A 21,414-nucleotide genomic window follows, 5' to 3' on the forward strand; every position below is an offset into this window, starting at 1 on the left:
ATAAAACAGGGCCTTTTCCTGAGTGCGTGCAGAAAACTTCCGCCTTCAAAACAGGCCCCGAAATGGCCTCAAATAAAAAAAACAGGGTCGCCAAGAGCTAAAGCTCTTTCCCGCAGCATATACTGCCCTCTTGCTTCACCGCGAAGGGCGTCTCAACCTGAGACAATGCACTCCTGCACTTTCCGGCTGTGCTACCTGTAGAGATCTGCTCCCAAAACAGAAAATGAAAGCAACACTGCTCCTCTTACCAGACCACCGCGAGCTTGGTTTGCTTTCTTGAGCTCCTTACCACGAACAAGGCTCTGATACCATGTCAAGATTGTGGGAGAGAAGGAAGGAGTCTCACTTGTAGCTTTCTTGCTTACACAATGGGGGAAGACACACAAAGATGGAGGCTGAAAACTGTTTTTCTCTTCTTAGTTGTGTAAGCCAAAAAGAACTCTCATACAAAGAAATAGAAGAACCCTATATATGGGTCTCAAACCAAACTCAACTAACTAAGGTGGCATACTAACTGAGCCACAAACTAGAGTAGATAAGGATAGCTATCATGTAGCTATTATTCATGGGCGGTGTACCAACCGCGTCTGCAACTGACAAGTCGGTGACATAAATACACAACGGTCACCCTGGCGTATCACGAGTGGAGCTCGATATCTCAACAGAAGCATGCTACCTTCAATGGTGAGTACCAAGGGACTAGCACTTGTATAGGAGGGGGGTAATAATAACCTTTCAAGAGTGAAGAAGGATGCAACAATCAAGTCAAGCCAAAGCATAATCATACAAGTTAAAGGATGAAAAAGTCAAGTCAATTCAAGGCAAAAGCATGTATTTTTGGGCTAAGGCAGTGACTACTGCCATACACTTGATCAATCGATCTCCTTGCAATTCTATTAACTTTTAGGTTGCAGAGGAGGTGTGGTCTGGAAAACCTCCCTTGTATGATCATTTGTCTGTCTTTGGTTGTGAGGCTTTCTGCCATGTACCCAAGGACAAGTGCACAAAGCTAGATCCTAAGTCCATGAAATGCGTCTTTCTTGGTTATGGGGATGCATGTGAGATGGGCTATTGCCTATGGGATTATGAAAATTTTAGATTTTATCATATTACTTCAGTCACTTCCATTTATAATGAGCAACAAAATTATTTTTGTGAATGCACAAGGATTATTATTTTGTGACAGCATATGAGAGCCAAGCTCACTCTTGTTGAAATTTTAACATCTCTCGAGGCTAAACTAGAAAATATGTAGCATGTGTGATGTTGTGGATATGAAGCTTCTGTCCACTTTGGGTTAGACTTGGTCCAATTAACCTAAAGTATACATACAAATTAAAAGGTATTGTCAAATAGCCACAAAAGTGGGCAAGATGCCCAACTTTTGGTGGAAATCCTAACCCTAATCCTAATGTATAAAAAGAAAAAAGTAAATGGAAAAGATCATTCTTTTCTATGAAACTTTGTGAGTAATCCTTATTTTTGCATTTGTCTAGGGTTCTTGTGCATCCTCATGCTAGTTGTAGTTTCGTCGTCCTTTTCTTTATTGCTTCATGTGGCTCAAGATAAGGATCTCTCTCTACATGCATAGGTTTTAATTTCATGAAGGATTATTGTAGTGAATTTTTTTCTTGGCAACTTTTTTTGGAATTACTAATCCTCAAGCTCTACAATTTTGGCATTTTTTTCCTTTCATCAAGTGAAGAACAAATATGCAATCAATTGTAAATGAAGGGAATGAGGGAATGAGAGAGAGAGAGAGAGAGAGAGAGAGAGAGAGCTTGGAGAGTGAATCTTTTCTCTCTTCTTGCCTTTTTCTCTTCTTTCCCTTCTTCTTCCATAGTTTGGTGGTGAGAGGTAGAGTATGAGTTTGAGTTTGAGTGCATATGAGTTTGAGTTTGAGAGGTAGAGTATGAGTTTGAGTTTGAGTGCATATGAGTTTGAGTATGAGAGGTAGAGTATGAGTTTGAGTTTGAGTGCATATGAGGTGGAGATTGATGTGAGTTTGAGTGCAAGTGCATATGAGGTAGAGTGAGGGACCAATTAGAGAAGCTCCTCTCCACAATTGGCATTATCCTACTACTTCTTCTCTATATTTCTTCTTTGCAAAGAAGTATTTGATGGATTGGATTGGATATAATTGTACTGGGAGACATTGAAGAGCATCATATGAATTGAGAGGCCACTAATGAACCTTTTATGGCTTTTGGACTACTACAAGAGAGAGTATAATGGCTTCTAGATTGGAGGGTGAGGTGACCATGTGAGGGATGTTTGTGCCATTGTGCTTTTGAACTCTTGAAAGAATAACAATTTTTCCAATGTTTGGTCAATTGAGCATTTTCACCAACATACACTCTCTCTTTCACTCCCCTTGCTCTCAATCTCTTTCTCCCAAAAGCAATGATAGAAACACAAGAAGAGAATTTGAAGTTTTAGTATCAAAATTGTGCACATAATCATGAGGAGAAGAGGGTACAAATCTTGAGTCTCAAAATCTCATACATAACAATGATTTTTAAAGGTAGGATTTCATTTTAAATGGGAACTCTCAACCTTCTTGTCCCTCTCTTAGCAAGTTCCAATGCCCAATAATTAGCCTACACCTTCACAACTTGCTTGGAGATTTTAAATTTCCATTTGGACTTGTAATATCAAATAATGAAATCGTCACAAACTTCTCAAAGGTGAAGGTTATTGTCAAACTTTCCCCTCTCTAAACACTACTAAGAGAGTTTTATGGTTTCCTAGCTATACAAGATACTATAGGTGGTTTGAAGTTGAAAAAGGAAAAGGCCAAAGCACATATCCAAGAAGAATAGTCACCACAATACAAAAAATAAAGAGAATGATGAAAATAGCCAATATACACATCAATATCCTCCAATTGGCATCAATACCTTTGGTATCCCACAACAAGTGGTAGCATCACAAATTTCATTGCCAACTCTCATAGACATAGTGTGTAAAGGGATGTCTACAATAGTTATTCTTTCAAAAACTTTACAACAATGACACCATTAAGACATCAAAATGAAAAGAAAGAGGATCTCCTCACTAGACATGATGAATCCCTCATACTCATAATCTTGTTCAAGAAGCACATGGCTTTCAATCCATGGCTCACATATTACTAACATCAACCTACCTCAACAACATGAACACTTGTGATAGGGAGTCAAACCATGACTTCTGCCTATGCACAAACTTTTGACAAGCCCATGAGAACCTAAGGAACACACTCAAGGGAGAACTTAAAACTCCACACTACAGCTCAATGCAATCTTCAACACAAATCAGCAAGTTCTCCTTCCTTCCCTACACCCTTCATCTCTTGCAACAATAGGGTGTTTTCGCTCCATTTTGTCAATATGCTCCTCCACATCCTCTCCTCTAATGTCCTCAACATGCAGTCTCCTCTATCATGCTACCAATATTTCTTATATAGTTGTTAGGCCTTCCCAAACCCTATGATCATAGCACCTTCATGTCTTTTCCCCTCCAATCTTGGCTCATCATGATGTAAGACATGATGCTTACATTGCTTTTTTGTGTTATAGTCCTAGTTTGGGGACTCATGCTTTTTGTTTTTAGTATGGTCATGGTGATTGCCAAAACCTCATGGTTTGTAAGTGCTATTTTTGCCAATCATGATTATAGTCTAGAGGCATTTATGTCATCCTTGACCTTCCTAAACATAACTAACCTAACCCTAGCACTTCATACGTGGAATGTTGGTCCATACAAAAGAAAAATTTTATGAGTATATATACACATAGCATAAAGGGAAAGACCTCATAAAGGAAGGACATCAACTAGACTTGGCCACAAGAATCTTTTGCAAAGCAAGGGACTCCCTCCAAGTGATCCATCGAATTTGTTTAGTGCAGACTAAAACAGAAAACCATTAATTGCACTCACACCAAACAAATAAATGGTCCTCTTGGTCTAATGAGATAAACCACTTCATCGCAAAATAAACAACCCTCTTGGTCTAATGAAATCAAACAACACTCTACAAGAACAACCCTCTTGGCCTAACAAGATCAAACAATAAAGCATACCATTTGCTAAAAAATAAACCCTTGGTCCCCATATAAACCACACTGAAGCACAAAACTAGACCATGGGGATGGCTATTCACACCCTAAACTAAATGCATCAAATTATTAGCTAATCTCTTGCATAACTGGCAAGGGGTGTTTGATAAATATGTCATTGAACAATCTGATGCATCCATGATAGAATAGTAAGATGTTCAATCACTACTTAGCTCATAACCCATACTAACCATCAGTGGCCAAAATAGGACATGTCAGCAAGTAGTCCCCATAATAGCCCTAGACTAATATCAGGAGGCAATTATAAAAACCCCTTAGGATCATAGTTAAGAAAGACGTCTTCAACAAAGGTGTAATCAGCTAGGGAATTTGCAAAGCAATTCCATTGTTGGAAAATTAGCTGGCAAGTCACTACCTCAAAGATCTCAAGGGCGTCCAAAGCTGCACGATGGTACATTCTTAGAATGGGATCTCTCACACTATAGGTCCCATTCAATTAGTTGATCACTAACTGCTGTGAGTCCCCTTCTTTTACCAATAACAGACAAATACCACCACATCTGCCTAGATTTAACCCCATAATCAAGGCCTTGTATTTCACCATGTTCTTTGTAAAAGCAATGCCTAAATACACTCCCATTTTTAAAACCACACAACAATGGGAATCTTTAATGACAATCCCTACACTCATATGCTTAGCAAGTTCTCAAGAAGCTCCATCAAAATATAATGTATAAACCTAGGCTTCATTGATGTAACCTAACATGGCAATCAACCTACTCATACTTATGATAATCAAAATCTAATTGAGAGAGAGGGTGTAAGACATGTACAATCCCTCCTTCCTCACTAATCTCAATAGAGACACTAGTAAGAACTCTATGATAGCAATGGCAATAGACGTTAATATCCCATTTAAAAGATCTGTCTTGCCACTCAGTAATGTGATAACCCTTACTCCACCAGATCACTTTGTCTTGGTGGTAATGCTGCTCTAAATATGGATGCTCGAGATAAGGAATGACTTTTCCCATCCACTAGTCTTGGTACCCTCTACAAGTTTAAGCTGGATCTTGAAGGACCTACAAAGGCACCAAGTCTGACGTCAACCCCCTATACATAATAAGGCTTCAATTTATTGAAGCTTACTTTATTTTTGAACTCTACCCCTTGCAAATTTGCTAAAAGGATTGTAGAGCCATTCTTCCTTATATGAATAATTTTGTAAGGACCATCTCATTTAGGTTCCAACTTGCCAGGGAAAAGTTCATGATAATGAGCATCACAATATAAAAGCAATTGACGCTTAGGAAACTTATACTTCTTAGCCCAAAGGTCATGAAGTATTTTCATCCACTTCTTCCCTACTTCCTGATGTAACAAGGCTTGTAATCTAATCTTATCAAGATGAGTAAGGGAAATGAACCTTTCTTGCAATGCTTCCTCTTCGCCCAAAGAATGGTTTATAGGAACCTTATTGTAGGCAGTTCAATCTTCAAATGTAAAACATACTCTTCTCCATATATTAATTTAAAAGGGGTGTGACTTGTAGCTCTTTTGAATGTTGTATTATAAGCCCAAATAGCTATATACAACCTTTTAACCCAATCACACTTACATTTGGATATAGTCTTGGATAAAACCCCACAAGCTGCTTATTAGTACTCTCTACTTGCCCATTAGCTTGGGGGTTCTAAGGCATGGCCTTGTTATGTTTAATCTTCAAAGTTTCTATCAAAGCCTCAATCACTTTATTCAAAAAATGTATCCTACGATCAGACACAAGCTCCTTAGGTGGACCAAAATGGCAAACAATCTACTCCAAAATGAAACTAGTACTTTGCTTGGCATTATCCTTCATCATAGCATGGGCTTCAGACCACTGCATGAAATAGTCTATTGCCACAATGATATAATGCTTTCATATAGCTAACAAAGAATGCATAGGTCCAACAAAATCAATGCTCCACTTCTCAAATGGTAGTATAGCCATAATAGGAGTCAATGGGTGCTTCCTATTCTTCATATTATCATGTTTCTGACATGTATCACATCTCCTAACATCCACAAATGCATCTTGAAAAATGCACAGCCAACCAATATCTAGCTTTCAAAGCTTTTTATGCAATCAACCATCTAGCAAAGTGCCCTCCACAAGCAGAGTCATGACACTCTTCCAAGGTAAATGGAATCTCATTAGGCATAACATATTGGCAAAAAACATCATCGACCCCTTGTTGATATAATGTTCTTGCAAAAGGTAAATTTCAGGGCTTGTTGCCTAATTTTTTCCCTTTTAGCCTTCAAAAAAGAAACTCCAGCCTCTCCTATGGATAGATAGCGTATTATGGTAGCATACTACTATCTTTTCAGGATCGGTCACAATATCGGCTTAGCTAACCACATGGCCCATAGGACACTCCAAAGATGCATTTCCTTGGGTTAAGAGCAATACAGAACTGCCTACACCGCTCAAAACATTTTCTTAAAATGGTCAGTTGTCTCTCCCTTATGGTGGTTGCTCGTAGGTCATCAATAAAGACTTTCAACTCCTCTAGGAAAATATCACCAAAAGTTTGATCAGATGTATGTTGCTGTGACCCTAGCACATTACATAATCCAAAAGCCATCACATGATATGCAAAGGTGCCAAATATATTGATAAATATCATTTTTAATTTGTCTTTCTCTGCAATAGCCATTTGGTTATAATAACCAGCGAACCAGTTTATAAAAAAATAAATATGTCTACTCGCTAATAACTAATCTAGAGTCTAATCAATAAGTGGTAGCGGATAGTAATCTTTGACGGTCTATTTATTGAGCCTAATTCTATCTTAAGCTTCTATAGGCTCATTTAGAGTCAGCTGATAAAGATCTTTTGTAGTGGACCCCTCTTTTAATTCATCGCCTTCTTTGACAAAGTTTCACTGCTAAAAGGATCCTTTAATGCATCTAATTCTATAAAGGATAAATGTATTATCTTGCTTTGAGGAGATTCAGGATATGCATCCACTATTACGCATTTGGCACCTCTGCCAAAAATTAGATGACCAATGGATATATAAACTTGATAGTCAGATTACAAGATCCATGGCCTTCCTAATAATACTTGATAGCTTGGTTGCCCTACAAACCTAATAACCCTAAAGTCTAGAATACATTCCACATTAGTAATATTTAGATGAACTTTGGTAATGCAACCTTCTAATTGTCTTAAACTGTCATCATCCATCTAAAGAATTGTGGAGGTATTCTTTTGAATTTCTAGTCCTAGCCTTTCCATCAATCTAAATTCATAACATTGAAGAAGGACCCGTATCCATAATGGCAAGATCCACTAATATATGCCATCAATATATGTTGCTGCCCTTGGGCAATGCTTTTCAGCATGTTCAAACCAATCATCTCCCATACATCTATTCCTAAGGATATACCCAGTGTAAAGAGTCTTCTTAAACTCTGCACAACTAAAGGAGATTCACATCAGGATTTACCTCACAAAAAGAATTGGTTAAGTCTAATTCATGATAATTAGAAATGGTTCTCTTCTCCTGCTAGACCATTCTTTCTCTTGGTCAACTGAACACGCTTAGGTGCCTCTTTCTTGGTTTTTTCCTTCCTTTTTGGCTACTTGTTATTGGAGTCAACTTTGCCACCAATAGCTCTTAGAGAACCGGCTTCTACATCTAGGTTAAGGACTGACATCTCCTTATCATCCTGTTAAGGGTTTGTCTCAATAGATTTTACATGATCTCTAATGCCTTCTTTAATCTTGTATCCTCTTATAATGGCTCATTAATTGAAAGCCTTAGTGGTGTTGACATGCATAACTTTGATAGGGCTAACACCACTATCACTAGGCAGGTCTTCTACCATAGATTTTCCTCTCCATAATATTTGCTTTGGTCCCTCATCCTATTGTAGGTTATTTCCTTATGCTCAATGATTAATTGGACCTAATTGCTTACTCCCTTGCTGAAGAGAGCTAATCTTACTCCAACAAGTACTAGCTAGATGGATGAACTTTCCAGATGTGTTGCATCTAACATTAGGGCAATTCCTCAAAAAGTGTTGACTACCACACCACTTATAGCTAAATCTTACTCCAGCAACAAGTACTAGCTAGATGGATGAACTTTCCACATGTGTTGCATCTGACATTAGGGCAATTCCTCAAAAAGTGTTGACTACCACACCACTTATAGCTAAATCTTGATGGACCACCTTCTTTAGGGCATTGACTTCCTATCAAGTTTTGATACTTCTTTAGAAAATTAATATCTATGACTATTTGTCTATATTGTTCTGTTATCATATCGATAAAATGCTTCATCATGTCCTTAACTTTGCCAAGAACATTTGATGCACTAGACTCATAACCGTGATCATCCACTTGCCGTTCAGCTGGCCTAACTACCTAGTTAGGGATTGGCTGCTAGATTAATTGGCATAACATTCGGGTTCATCATGTGGCTTCTATAATTTAATGGAACCATTTGGCTAGCCATCGGTATAGCAACATTAAGAGGGGCCGACAACATGGGTACATTTTGCATTATTCTTCCTCTTCCATTCTAATTCATCATAGGTGTATTGATCACACCTTGACTTCCATTGCTCAATGCCAAATAATTTTCAAGACATAGACTCAAATTTAGGTTTACCCTAGATACGTAGGCTGCTTATAAGCAAGATTCTACCTCCTCTGTTTATGTAATAACACTGCCTATATCAACAAGAGCAACACTACTCAACTGCACTTAGATATTGAAGTTTAATCCATGTAAAAAGTAATGCAATTGGGCAATGGGTGGAATAGGAATAGAGATTTGCAATTTGCAAAACACCTATTTCAGTTTCTTGGCATAAGCTCAATCATTCTCATGAGGCTCTTGATGTGTCACATTCAAAACACATAGCTAATACTATATCCACAAAGGATAAATCAATCATGGTTGTGGTTTCGACTTCCAAGCCATGATACCACATTACGCCTCTTCCTTTCAAATTCATATTGAAAAACATCATGGGATGTTTGTTATCTTGAATTTAGCAATTGTATATTACTTTTTGGAACTCACTGATGTAAAGTTTCACATCTTCCTCTACTCATCCATTAAAAATAGGTGGAGAGAAACCTAAGGTTGGAAAATCATACATTCCTGCATGTATTTTGATGGGTTGTGCCGCCATCATTATGATCAGGTTTTCTCTGGGGGTTTGTATTAGTGGGGTTATACTCCCACTCGAAGTAGATTGACTTTACGAAGAAAGGGGAATGCTAAAGCTTCCTCCTCCCCTAACTGACTAACTGGCATATTAATTGGGTCAATAAGACCTTGCTTTCTTAAGGGTACTAAACTACTACACTTAGGAGAATATCTCCTAATGATCTCAACTTGCCATCTAGCCCTTTCATCTCTTTCTTGTTGTTGAATCTTGACTTGATGATATCTATAAAAAAATAACATATATATTTCAATGCTATTTGGCATAAACTGAACAACTAGTCCCTATTAAGCAAGATTTTGAAATCGCCACTTATGAGTAGCTCTTGGCAAATGCACCACCTATTGAGACCTGACACAGGCTTAGGTATCTAGTTGGCGGGCCTCCTATGCTCACCAAACCACCCACACAAACTTGTGGCTAGGAGTGTCTAGAGGCTATACACTACTTTAAATAAATCGCATATTTGTGTCAATTTGTAGTCCAATGGTTTTGCCCTTCCCAACTCCAACAAAGGAAGTGTCCCACACATACATGTGATCAATACCTTGGTTCACACACACATAAAGAGCTCCCCCTAGCAAAATGTTCTGGCTCTATGACTCTCCTACACCTCGAGGATCAACCCCAATATGTGCCGCCTTATACATAGAACATGAACATAATAGAGTCCCCTCATAATATAAACACAACAATCTAGGAGACTATATATAATCCTCACTTAATTCATTTCTCAAAGATATCCAACTACCTTACAGAAAAGGGAATCAACATGGGCTGTCACCTAGACATACAATTGCCATGCATCTAGGAATTTATCTTTTGATACCATATTTAGATTGCATATGCAAAGTGTATGGAACTGTGTGCTCAAAGAACTCAACTAAAAACTAGCCAATGTGAAGTGCTCAAACAATCTTTTCATGATTTTATTTAAATTGCATTGTGTTGCATTGCTAAGGAACAACACTGGGATAACATGTGCTACTAAACCTCTTAAACTTATATGAACTATGGCCTATATGCTAAGATATGCAAAGAAATTAGTAACTTAATCAAATGTCTTTCCATTTTAATCCCATACCCCCTACCGTTTATATTTAAATTGATTGCACAAATGTAGGGAGATTTCATGACAAATTTTTATAGAAACAAGCCCTAAAACAGACACTTTAGCATATAAACAAGGAAAATTTGAGGTAAATCCTCATGCTTTATTTTTATTACACATTCACAAATATTTTTCTACTCTTTTCACTTTTTTATACGTAAAAAATATTTTAATTTTTTCTCTTATTATTTGTTTTTTCACAATTTCACTTTATTTCAACATAAATTATTGATTTTCTTGAATTTTCTAATTTGTAGGACTTATATGAAGTGTGATCCATTAGCATATTTATTTTCATGCCATGTGAATATCATTTGAGCCCCAAAATCCAAGAACAATCCCATTTTTACATTAAATCTCATGTTTTAGATTTTGCGATTTTAGTATTTTTAACATGCGAGAAGGAAAATGAGCAAATCTATGATATTACATACATCAAGAAACATATTTTAATCATTTGCAACCAGCTTTCCATCATATGCACTAATGATTCATCATAAAAACTAAATAAAGATCGCTTACACAAAAATTTGCATATGTACAACTTGTATCATTTCGACGAAATGGAGCTACTGATGCTATTTTCCAATCACCATGCTGACACATCCAAATTACCCGATCTATGTGCCATTACTCTTCCGAACCATCATCCATCAACGATTTGTCAAATTAGCCCTCTCTCTCTCATAAACAGTCATATGAACAAGGAACACAAAGGAGAGAGAAATACAAAATTTTGATCTTGATGATTACTATATCATTCTTCGCAAGAATCAGAGTGATGGAGAGTGAGAAATTGATGCAATTCAGGCCCAAGAGGAGGAGGGAGATGATGACAATTGTAGAAATGCCTTTTTTTTAAATGGAGGAAGGGGCGCTAAAAAGAACGCCCCCCCATCTTGTGAGCATTTTGTGGTTTGTGACTCTTAAGCGATGATTAATACATAACCACCAAAGTAACTAGTTCCCATTTTTTATGTTTATACTTGACCCAAATAGGTTTGAGTTGGTCAAAGGGACGAATGATTTCAGAATTGCAATCCAACTAGATGGGTGACTTTTTGGCATCGAAATCTATCACCTTGGCGTTCATCACATGCTGTTTGGCTTCCTAATCCAGTAAGTTGCTTTATAACACCAAACCGTATGGCCATTAAATGGAGGGTCAAATGGCCTTCGATTGATGAATAGACACTTGCATTGGATTCTTGGCATCAAAATTCATCTAAGAAAAATCCACCTCCTTGATTCGTAACTGTTTCATTGTGCATTGAAAATGCCTATTTTATGGGTCTTGGGTTTCTTTTGCACTTGTATTTTAGCTTTGAAATCCACTCTCAACTTTCATGCATCAATATGCTTTATCTTTGCATAAAATACACAATTTCATTCCAATTGGATCGCACTTGAACTATCACTATGCAAAATTTGGGCCTCTCCTACAATGCCCAAATGTTACACTAGATGAGTAATCTATATAGCTTCCTTAATGGCAAAAAAATATTCTACCATATGGTAAAAGCAAGGCTATACATGCTTGCAATCAAGGAATCCATGAAACTACATCTCTTGTGAATGTGAAAGAAAATCCTATTCTAGACTTTCTAAAGTCTACATTTCCTATATCTCTTGTGAATGTGAAAGAAAATCATATTCTAGACTTTCTAAAGTCTACCTTCCCAACAAGATTTGCATTTGCACAACTAATTCCAAATGTGTGCTTTATTCTAAAGAAAATTCACATATCTCTTGTACAATTCAAGTATCCCATGATACTCTTCACTACTTCCTAATGCTTTCTATTAGGGTTTGCCATAAACTTGCTAACTATTTCCATTGTATATGCAATATTTGGATGTGTAGGTACCATATCATACATTAGGCTCCCAAACACATATGCATAAGGTAACTTTGCCATTTCATCCCTTTGCTCATCTAACTTGGGGCTATTCTCTTGGTTGAGTTTCACATATGAAGGCAATGGTACACTTATCAACTTTTCCCTCTCCATATTGAAACACTTGAGTACTTTTCTAATGTACTCCTTCTAAGGAATATAAAGAACTTTCTTATATCTATCCCACATAATCCTTCTATAGAGAACATAATGATGTCTCCCAAATCCTTCACATTGATGGTCTCATATAACTTTTTCTTCAATGCATCCACATCCAAGATAGATTTCCTAAATAAGTATATTATCCACTTAAATAGTTAAAATCATAAGATTACCATCCAAAACCTTCTTTATGTAGAGATAATATCACACACTTTATTTATCCTTGAGATTGCATGAATGCATCAAACTTATCATACCACTCTCTTAACAACACTTATTGTGTGTTTAAGTTTTAGACTTAAACATCAACATGCGAGAAAGCAAAGTGTAGAAAAACCCCAACTCCTCCAATAAGAATTTTCGTTATAAAATTATCTCATTGAAGTTGTTAGCCTTAGACTCATTAGATATAGTGAAGCAACTATTCTAGCTCAATCAACAATATTTTAACAAAAGCATCCTTGAGTTACAAAACAAATAGAGTTTAAAAAAGATAAAACCAAATTCTTGATTCCTCATTTGAAGAGTAGTGATAGGTTTACTTGCATGTCTTTGATCTAATAGATATACAAATAATAACCACTACAAAGATAACTGTTAGAATAAGAGTAACACGATGACAACATGGTATAGTTAGAATATGAGTAACACGATAAGGTAGGCCTACTTCCCATACTAGTATGTGTGCTAAAATGGTTTTTAAATTGATTTGGATTGTCTTACTTTAATATATCCATCCTTTGCAAAAGGTGGCTTTATTATGTGCCATTCAAGCCACATCATTTTAGGCTAGGTCTTCAAGGGCTTTCCCTATCCATAAATTACTTATCTATGCATAAATTGACTTAGTCAAGGATAAGGTCAACAAAGATATCAAATATAAATAGTCCTTAGTATGAGGAGGGACCTCCATTCACCTTTATAATATTGATATTCTCTACATATTATCAACTTAAAAGGTGATGATTTTATTAGTTAATTAATATTTTTTTTAATTGTTTTACTAGGTCTTATACACATTAAGAAATGTTTGCTCTAAAATATAGCATTTTTAAGACTTTCAAAATGTCAAATTTCACATTCCAAGATAGGCCATAAATGAAAAGGGTTCTAAAACTTGACACTTACATTATTAGTAGAATGCTATTTTTCCACTTAAACAAGTGATACTTCATTGACCTATATACTTATATTGACAATTTGTCATTATTCTCAAAGTTATTCATCTCCAATAATCCAAATGAGATTATGCAAAACTAGTCTTGTTTAATTATTGACCCCATGCATCAAAATAAGAACCTTATTTTAACATTTGATAGGTAGGGGCAAGTGAATAAAGAATAACAAATATAATGTCCAAGATTACGCTATCAAGGATCCATAATAGTACATAAAATCCTCTTACTTTCAAGTAGGAAGCTATTTTAATGCTAATAGTAGCTTTTTACCATTAAATATAGTTTTTAAGTTGCAAAGATTAGGATGGTTGTGTACCTTGTGGGCCTTATGTTTGAGAAACTTGAATGAAGAAGTGTAATGATCATTTCATCAAATGTTTGGTTTTACTTATGATTGTGACATAATATTTACTCAATAGAATGATGAATAAACAAGGTTAATACTTATTTGAAATTAGGGGTGCGCTTATCTCATCCCTTTTCAAATTGTCTTAATCATAGGTTGATTTGTTTTATTAGCCTTATTATTATGTAGGGTTCATGTATTAATACTTACATAGAAATTATAACCCGTGGGATTTGGATGATCCAAGGAGGACCACTTAGGATGTATAATAGTACCAATAGAAAGTGTGATACAACATAGTTCACTTCTCTTTGAGCCCACAACTTATATGTCCAAAAGTCCAAATTAATCTCTTATAAGGTGTGCATGATGAGCTACTCAATCTTATTAACTATTTATGTGATTTTCTAAAGACTACGCACCTTAACCTTTAGTGTTCAATCCTAGCGCCTTTAATCTACATGTCCAAAACATCAAATTATACCATTATAAGTGTTTGAGATATGCACAATGAGTTATTAGATGGATTTTCTAAAGACAATACGTCTTTTAATCGAGATAATAGAAGCAACTATGCTAGTTAGTTTAATACCTAAAAATTCTCATGTCTTTGGGCAACTAAAATTTACATGTCCAAGATAAAAAATTAAAATTTCTTTTATTTCCTTACAACCTATTTTTAGGATTTTCTAAAGACTGCACCTAGATTTTTATTGGATCATAGTGTTGGGGCTAAAGGCACATGTGCCTAGCCACTCGTGTATTAGTTACACTAACAATACCCGCATACCTGTACACATGTATACTACAAGTGGTGGACACCCATCATTGTCACTTCATTCTTTGTTCTTTTAGTGATATTTAAATAAAGGGAAGGCCTATCACACATTGTGAATGTTGGAGTTCCCACATTGTGTGTGTCTCTCTCTCTTGCTCTTGCTCCTTCCACCATAGCTCTTGCTTTCACTCTGTGCTTCCACTTCAAGGCTCACTCCCTTCAACTGGTATTAGAGTCATCTTTCCCAAGAGCTTGAGCTCGACCCAACTTCAACTTGTGGAGAAAAGCTTCAATTCACAATCTCAGGCAGTCATGGATTCTTCACCTCGAGGCATGCATTGAGCTCTATTGACTTCTTCCTATGACTTGAGACTTATCCTAGGCCTTCCTTCGAACCCACTAGAGCTTCCCCAAGGCCACATTCCACTTAGTAGAGGCAATAGGAGTGGCCAATAATTTACCATGGATTGTGCATGTTTGTTGCCATCCATCCGAGTTTGCTCCTCATCTCTAGCTCCTAAGCCCCTGAGCTCTCTTGGATATTCACTTGGCATTGTATTCAACACTTTGGACTAAGTTAGGCCTCATTTGAAGCTCCTTGGATCAGCCATTGATTCACATTCGTGATAGTTTGTTGTGATACAGTTCAAGAAAACACTTCACTCATTGTTTGGAGGTCACTTATGCTTCCCGAGATGTCTTTTGATGCCGGATCATTTGGGGATGTCAATGTATTGGAATGCTATGGGATTTATTTGAGCACTCTTTTGCTCAATTTTATAGAGTTTTTTACTCCTATAATAACTAGGGCTGAAGCTTATTTTAGCAAAATGAAAGCATATGCCTATTGCTCCTAGGTGCTTAATGATTATTTCGGGTGATGCATTGATACTTATGGTTCATGTTACATGCTTGGTTATGCTCCTAGATTGCTTTTGAGCTAATATTGGAGCTTTCAATCTTGACATTGGCTGTCATTCATAGTTATATATGGTTATTTGATGCTCTAGCAAAGCGCTTTGCAAGTTAATTAAATTGAATGCTCTCAAATATGTGCTAGTTAGATCTTGGATGTATGGATGACTTCCACATGACATTTTGAGCTTTGTTTGCTTTTGTAATTCAACTTTTGTTCTAGTGGGAGCTGCCACTACTTGACATTTGGATATTACATTAAGCATTTGGTTATGTAGCTGAGCTTGAGGGTCTTACAGTGAGACCGTGGGACTTGGTGACATGTGCATACTCTTGTCATGCTTTATGTATGTAGTTGATGCTTAGTGGGCTGATCTGACATTTCTCTTGGGCCAGCACCTATCTTTATCATGATGTTGTTAGTGATGTATGCATCTTGGTTGGTTATGTATTGAGCTTTTGTTACATTGCTCACTCTATTGTGCGTGTAATTGGTCTCTTCTCTTACCCATGAGGCCCACTCTATGCATGATGGGTATACCTATGGGATGCATCTTAGTCTAACACACTGATTCTTCAATAGTTATCAGTATCAGTCACATATTTACTCTCACTGCTAGTTGGAGCTATTCCCTAGCACTTGTAGTTTGTTTTATATCAATGATTGCCTCTCTTTGGCATTGATTTCTTACTAATATACTTCATTTTTAGCATGTTGTAATTGCAGTTTGCTACACTATTTATGAAAGGAGTCACCTTCACTTGGTAGTTCTTTGCATTAAGTTTGTGAAAAATTAATTACTTAGTCAGTATAGCCCTTGTTTTCAACTTGATCTTGCAGTTGTTTTTTAGGGTTATTTGCAGTAATTACAACAGCTTGCTGTGATAGTTTTTGCACTTATTTGCCTTCATTACAGCTAGTGGCTTGAGTGATAATGCTATCTTTAATATTGAAAGTTAGATGGCACCAAATACTACCACTTGAAGGCCCAAATCTGGCAAGTTTTAGTGCGGTAAATGCAGATGAGGACTTTGAAACATACATTAGGAAAAAAATGAACTCATAAAATGGGCCCTTAAAAATAATATAGCTTAAGATGTGGACCTTTTGGATTGTCCAATAAGAAGGCTAGATATTGACATTTATGAAGGGTGAATCTTCTCTCTCCAAATCTTGGGTTTTTTTATTAAAAAAGAGTTAGTGGGGGATTTAAAGAAAGGAAGAATGAATAGTACACAAAAATTGAGTTTCTCTCACCTCGTATTTCTCCCCTTTTTTGGAGAATTTTCAATTTTGGTTTTTTTCCCTCTCACGAAATCAGTTTGACCCAAAAGTTGAGCAACATACCACTTTCCCTTTCTTGTCTATACTCTTGAATTTTCGTCTCCATTGAAGTTCCCTAGTGAGAGTAATTAGGGTTTTGAGCGTTCTGCTTACCTTTGCAGATTCTTCTCCATGCGGCTCCATATTTTGGGCAAAACACAGGTGCCCATCTTTCTTTGCATTTTCTCTTGTTTGCTATTTTTTCAATAGGGTTTGATGTCATTTCTTACGGTTATTGTTGTTTTATTGCAGAGGTTGTTTTGGGTAGGAGGCACAGGTGCTCATCTCTCTCTCTGTTAACCCTCAGACGAACAAGGTGGAAAATCCGAAAAATCTAAAGCAGAAGACAAAGGCCAAGGTAAAAGTGAAATGGAAGACGAAGGCACACAAGAAAAAGCACAAGTCAATACTTTTGTAAAAGAATGCAAGCGCATCATGATTTAATTTAAAGAGCATCAGGCTCTCACTCGTGCAATTTGTAAACGTAGATGGGCGGTAGAAAGGAAGCTAGGAAGATAGGAGGACAATGAGAAAAAGGGCCTAGGCCACGGCCGGCCATGTAAAAAAGGGGATAAGGGGATGACCGCCCAAAAGGGATTTTTAGGGTTTTGTATATAAAGTTGAAAAGTGAATGAGAAGCTTATTCTTATGTATGGCCAAAAGTGGCTCTCTTTTTCTTCTTCTTCTTCTTGTTCTTGCTTGCTTAAGCTTGTGCTTGAGAGAGGGAGTGTGACAGCATGAGGGAGTGAGTGTGTAAGGGTGAGGGATTGGGGAGGAGAAGCTCTCCATCTTCTCCTCTCTTCTTCTCTTGTCTTGTCTTGTTTGTCTTGCTCGCGGCAATGGAGCTTGGAGCGTGGAGCTTGAGGATGGAGCTTGCTTGAAGCTTGCACTTGGATCGTGGAGCTACTGGAGTGCATGGGAGAGGAGGTAACTCGATCGGCATGGAGGTAAGCCTACACCTGTAGATATGGATGGCGCGTCGGCTATGTGAGAGGTAGCCATTAATGCTCGGCTTGGAACGCTTGAAGCAATAAGCGGTCCGTGGGTCTTGGTGGTTGAGCGAAAGCTCCCACATTTTGGTTCCGTTGGTGGGACCAATGGATTCAAGCCTTGAGTGCTTGTGTGCTTCGAATTGAGCATTGAAGTAGGGTTTTCCCCGAACCGGTGCTTGATGTAGATAGGTAGGAAGCGGGGGAGTTTGAAGAGGTATTCGATCTCCTTAGCAAGTAGGTTTTTGGTTTTTTGAATTTGGAAATGCATGTTGGAGTAGTGTAGGTGTTTTATTTGTGATTTCGATGAGTTAGAATAGGAAAAAATAAAGAAAAAAGAGAAAAACAAGCATTAGGGTTTTTGCTGTCATAACATGGCAAGAGGCTTTGATTTGCTTGCCGATATGCATTTTGGACTGTATTTGCTATTCCAAGTATATACAGCTCTTTCCCTCTATCCATAGATTTGATCTGGAGGTGTGTGCGACGGGCCGTGACCTAAATCGTGTGTTTCGAGCGATTTATTGTTGCATCGGCCAAAATCACGTCACGTTTGGCCCACGTCCGAGTGACAATGGATCTGGGCCGAGTCCCAGAACCGGCTGAATCAACCATTCGGCCCATTTTACTCGGGACGCCCTTCGCTTGGCCCATCCGAATCAACCATTCGGACCAACTTGATATTCGAGCCTCGGCCCACTTGACTCGGTCCAACCTGACTCGGCCTAGACCCTCGGCCCACTGACTCGGCCCAACCTGATTCAGCCCACTTGACTCGGCCACTCGGCCCTCGGCCCACTTGGCCCTCGGACAAGCGCACTCAGACTGGCCAAATTTGACATTCGGCCCAGTTACATTTGGCCCTTCTCATTCTGACCTCGGCCATTTAGATGGGCCGAATCGAGCATTCGGCCCCTGCAATTCGCAAATTTTGATTTTTCCAAATTTTAACATGTAGACTCTGAAACTGACCGAGAGACCATATAGAGCCGAAACCATATCATAGATCGATCACTGGGCTGAAACTTAGAGCAAGTAGCTCAAAGTTTGGTCCTTCAAATCGCGCATGGCATTTACCGTAATGGCCCTGCGCGCTGGGGGGGCCTACCCCCCCAGACCCCTGCAGAGGAGGCTCTACTCCCTCCGGACCTCCCCCAGGTAGGTTGGAGAGAAAACACGCACTGTGACAGGTCTTTCAAATTAGATCCTAGTGTAGTAATGGCTCTACACAAGCAAGGGTTCTCACTTGCAAAAGAGCAACCAAAATCCCATACCCAAACAAAGACAAACATAGACCCTAGAACCTCAATGGGCCAATCTAGCCAGCAAGGGCAAAAAGGCCACACCGCAACAACACATGTGTGTTGCATTCGGACATGCACCTTGAATAGCACTGCACAGACAATCCAAGAGATCAATGGAGAATCCACATTTGGTTGTGCAGTTGGGGACTCAAGGGCATTTGTCAGAAGGCTTAAATTTACAAGCCAAGACCTGGAAGACGAAGACATAGTACCACCTGCTTATCTTAGGGTCAAACTCACCGTGAAAAGAGAGCACACTATCGATGCTCTGATCGATGAAGGAGTAGATTTTAATATCTTGACCTATGAAGCATGGACCCTACTAGGCCAACTAGAGCTCACACCAACTAATGCAACTATTAGTCGATACAGGGGACACCCACAATCACTCATAGGAAGGTGCAAAATCCTTGTAACCATTGAAACGGAAATCTTGCCTATCCTATTCCATGTTCCTCCAAATAGTATTAATTGTGGGAAGCAAACCCTCCTCGGACAACCTTTCAAAAGGACGACCAAGTGCGAGGCCGATTATGTAGCACCGAGGATACACTTAACACTACTAGGTGTGAGGATAATCGCAACCTTTAGAAAGGGTGACCTCATCGAACCTCGAGGGAAAGGCAAGGAAGGTGCTAACATAACAGTCAAGCCTACTAATGGGAGCAAGGACTTGTTGAAAGAGTTGATACAAGCACAGGTCGAACAACAAGAACTAGTGAATGAGGCCATGCTTGAAACAAGAAGGTCAAGAGACAATGCCAAGGACGAGCTTTGGACTTACAAATATCGTAGAAGACCCCAAAAGAAGCCCAAGCCTTATAAACGAAGGCATTGATAGAGAAAAAGAAGCCTAAGCCTTATAGACGAAGGCATCGATAGAGAGTTAGCACAATGCCACGATGGATATCCAAAGCGTTGCTATGTGCTCAAGGGTATTACGAAGGTAACCGATGGATTTGGGTGCCAAAACCCCCTGCTAAACCTCTTATGTCAGCCGAAGGCTAGGATGTATCAAGAGCAAAGAAGCGTAGGAGGAAGTCTAAATGAAAAACCAAGTCTCGAGTAAAAAACATTGGAGTGACCGAGCCCCTCATGATCGAAATCAAGAAACCAAACAGGACTAATCGAAGGGTAAATCCTCAGCCTAGCATGCTTGACAAGAAGATATCAGATGTAATCATTGAGGATATGCAAAAGCCACTAGTGCCTAAGAAGCCTTTAATTTTCCAAGTGGATAACAAGCATCATAGGCACAACATTGCTCATGGCAAGGCTAAATGCTCAACAAAGAAAATGGCAGAACCATCTAACAGCATAGAGCAAATCTTCCAGCCAGTGTCAAAGCCACTTAGGAGTCCCAAGTCTCCTACACCCTCTTTTCTAAACGGACACAGGAAGCACAACAGCAACCGTCAAGTGCAGCTGCTCAATCCCAACCTCTATCTCCATGTAAGCTTCCAGATGTCCAAGAGATGAGACATGACACCACCTATAGCTCTCAGCCCAAGGATATGCCTATGTAACCTAATGTGACTAGATAACTGATGCTCGATCTACACAAGTGAATGCTCAAAGGGCAACAAAAGACACGACCACTTCCAATCGGCCTAATGACTTGACACTGCAATCCACCAATAGTAGCCAGTCCACTGAACTAGCTGCTACCAATCAGGGATCACATCAATCACAGTCCTTGGCTGTGACAATGCCCCATACAGAACGTGTCCTTAGCCATTCACCTATGGAGGAGGTGTCCCAAACAACATCCTTGACAACTCCAGCACTTCCAAAGCACCTAAATCCTAGGCTTGAGGAGCTAAATAGAGGGGAATCAGCTGAAGAGCTAGACTCTCCAAAAAGAGAGGCAGTTGTACCCTCACGACCTAGCACGGCTGTTCAACAGGCCGCATTATGCCCCATGAGGATGCACTAGAGAAAGAGAGTGCTAAGACCCAACCAAGCACATCAATGACTGACCTGGTACAGGGTCCGGAGTCCTTAAAGGAGACACCGCAATTGCCCAAGAAAAAGAGGACAAAACAACGGAAACAACGGTAGTTGCAAATGGTGATAGACGTTGATAAGATTGAGACCAAGAGCATTGAAGAGCTGAG

The sequence above is a fragment of the Lygodium microphyllum genome, chromosome 8 (assembly GCF_053477565.2).
Source record: "Lygodium microphyllum isolate KBCC chromosome 8, Lygodium_microphyllum_v1.1.10, whole genome shotgun sequence".
NCBI classification, from domain to species: Eukaryota; Viridiplantae; Streptophyta; class Polypodiopsida; order Schizaeales; family Lygodiaceae; genus Lygodium; species Lygodium microphyllum.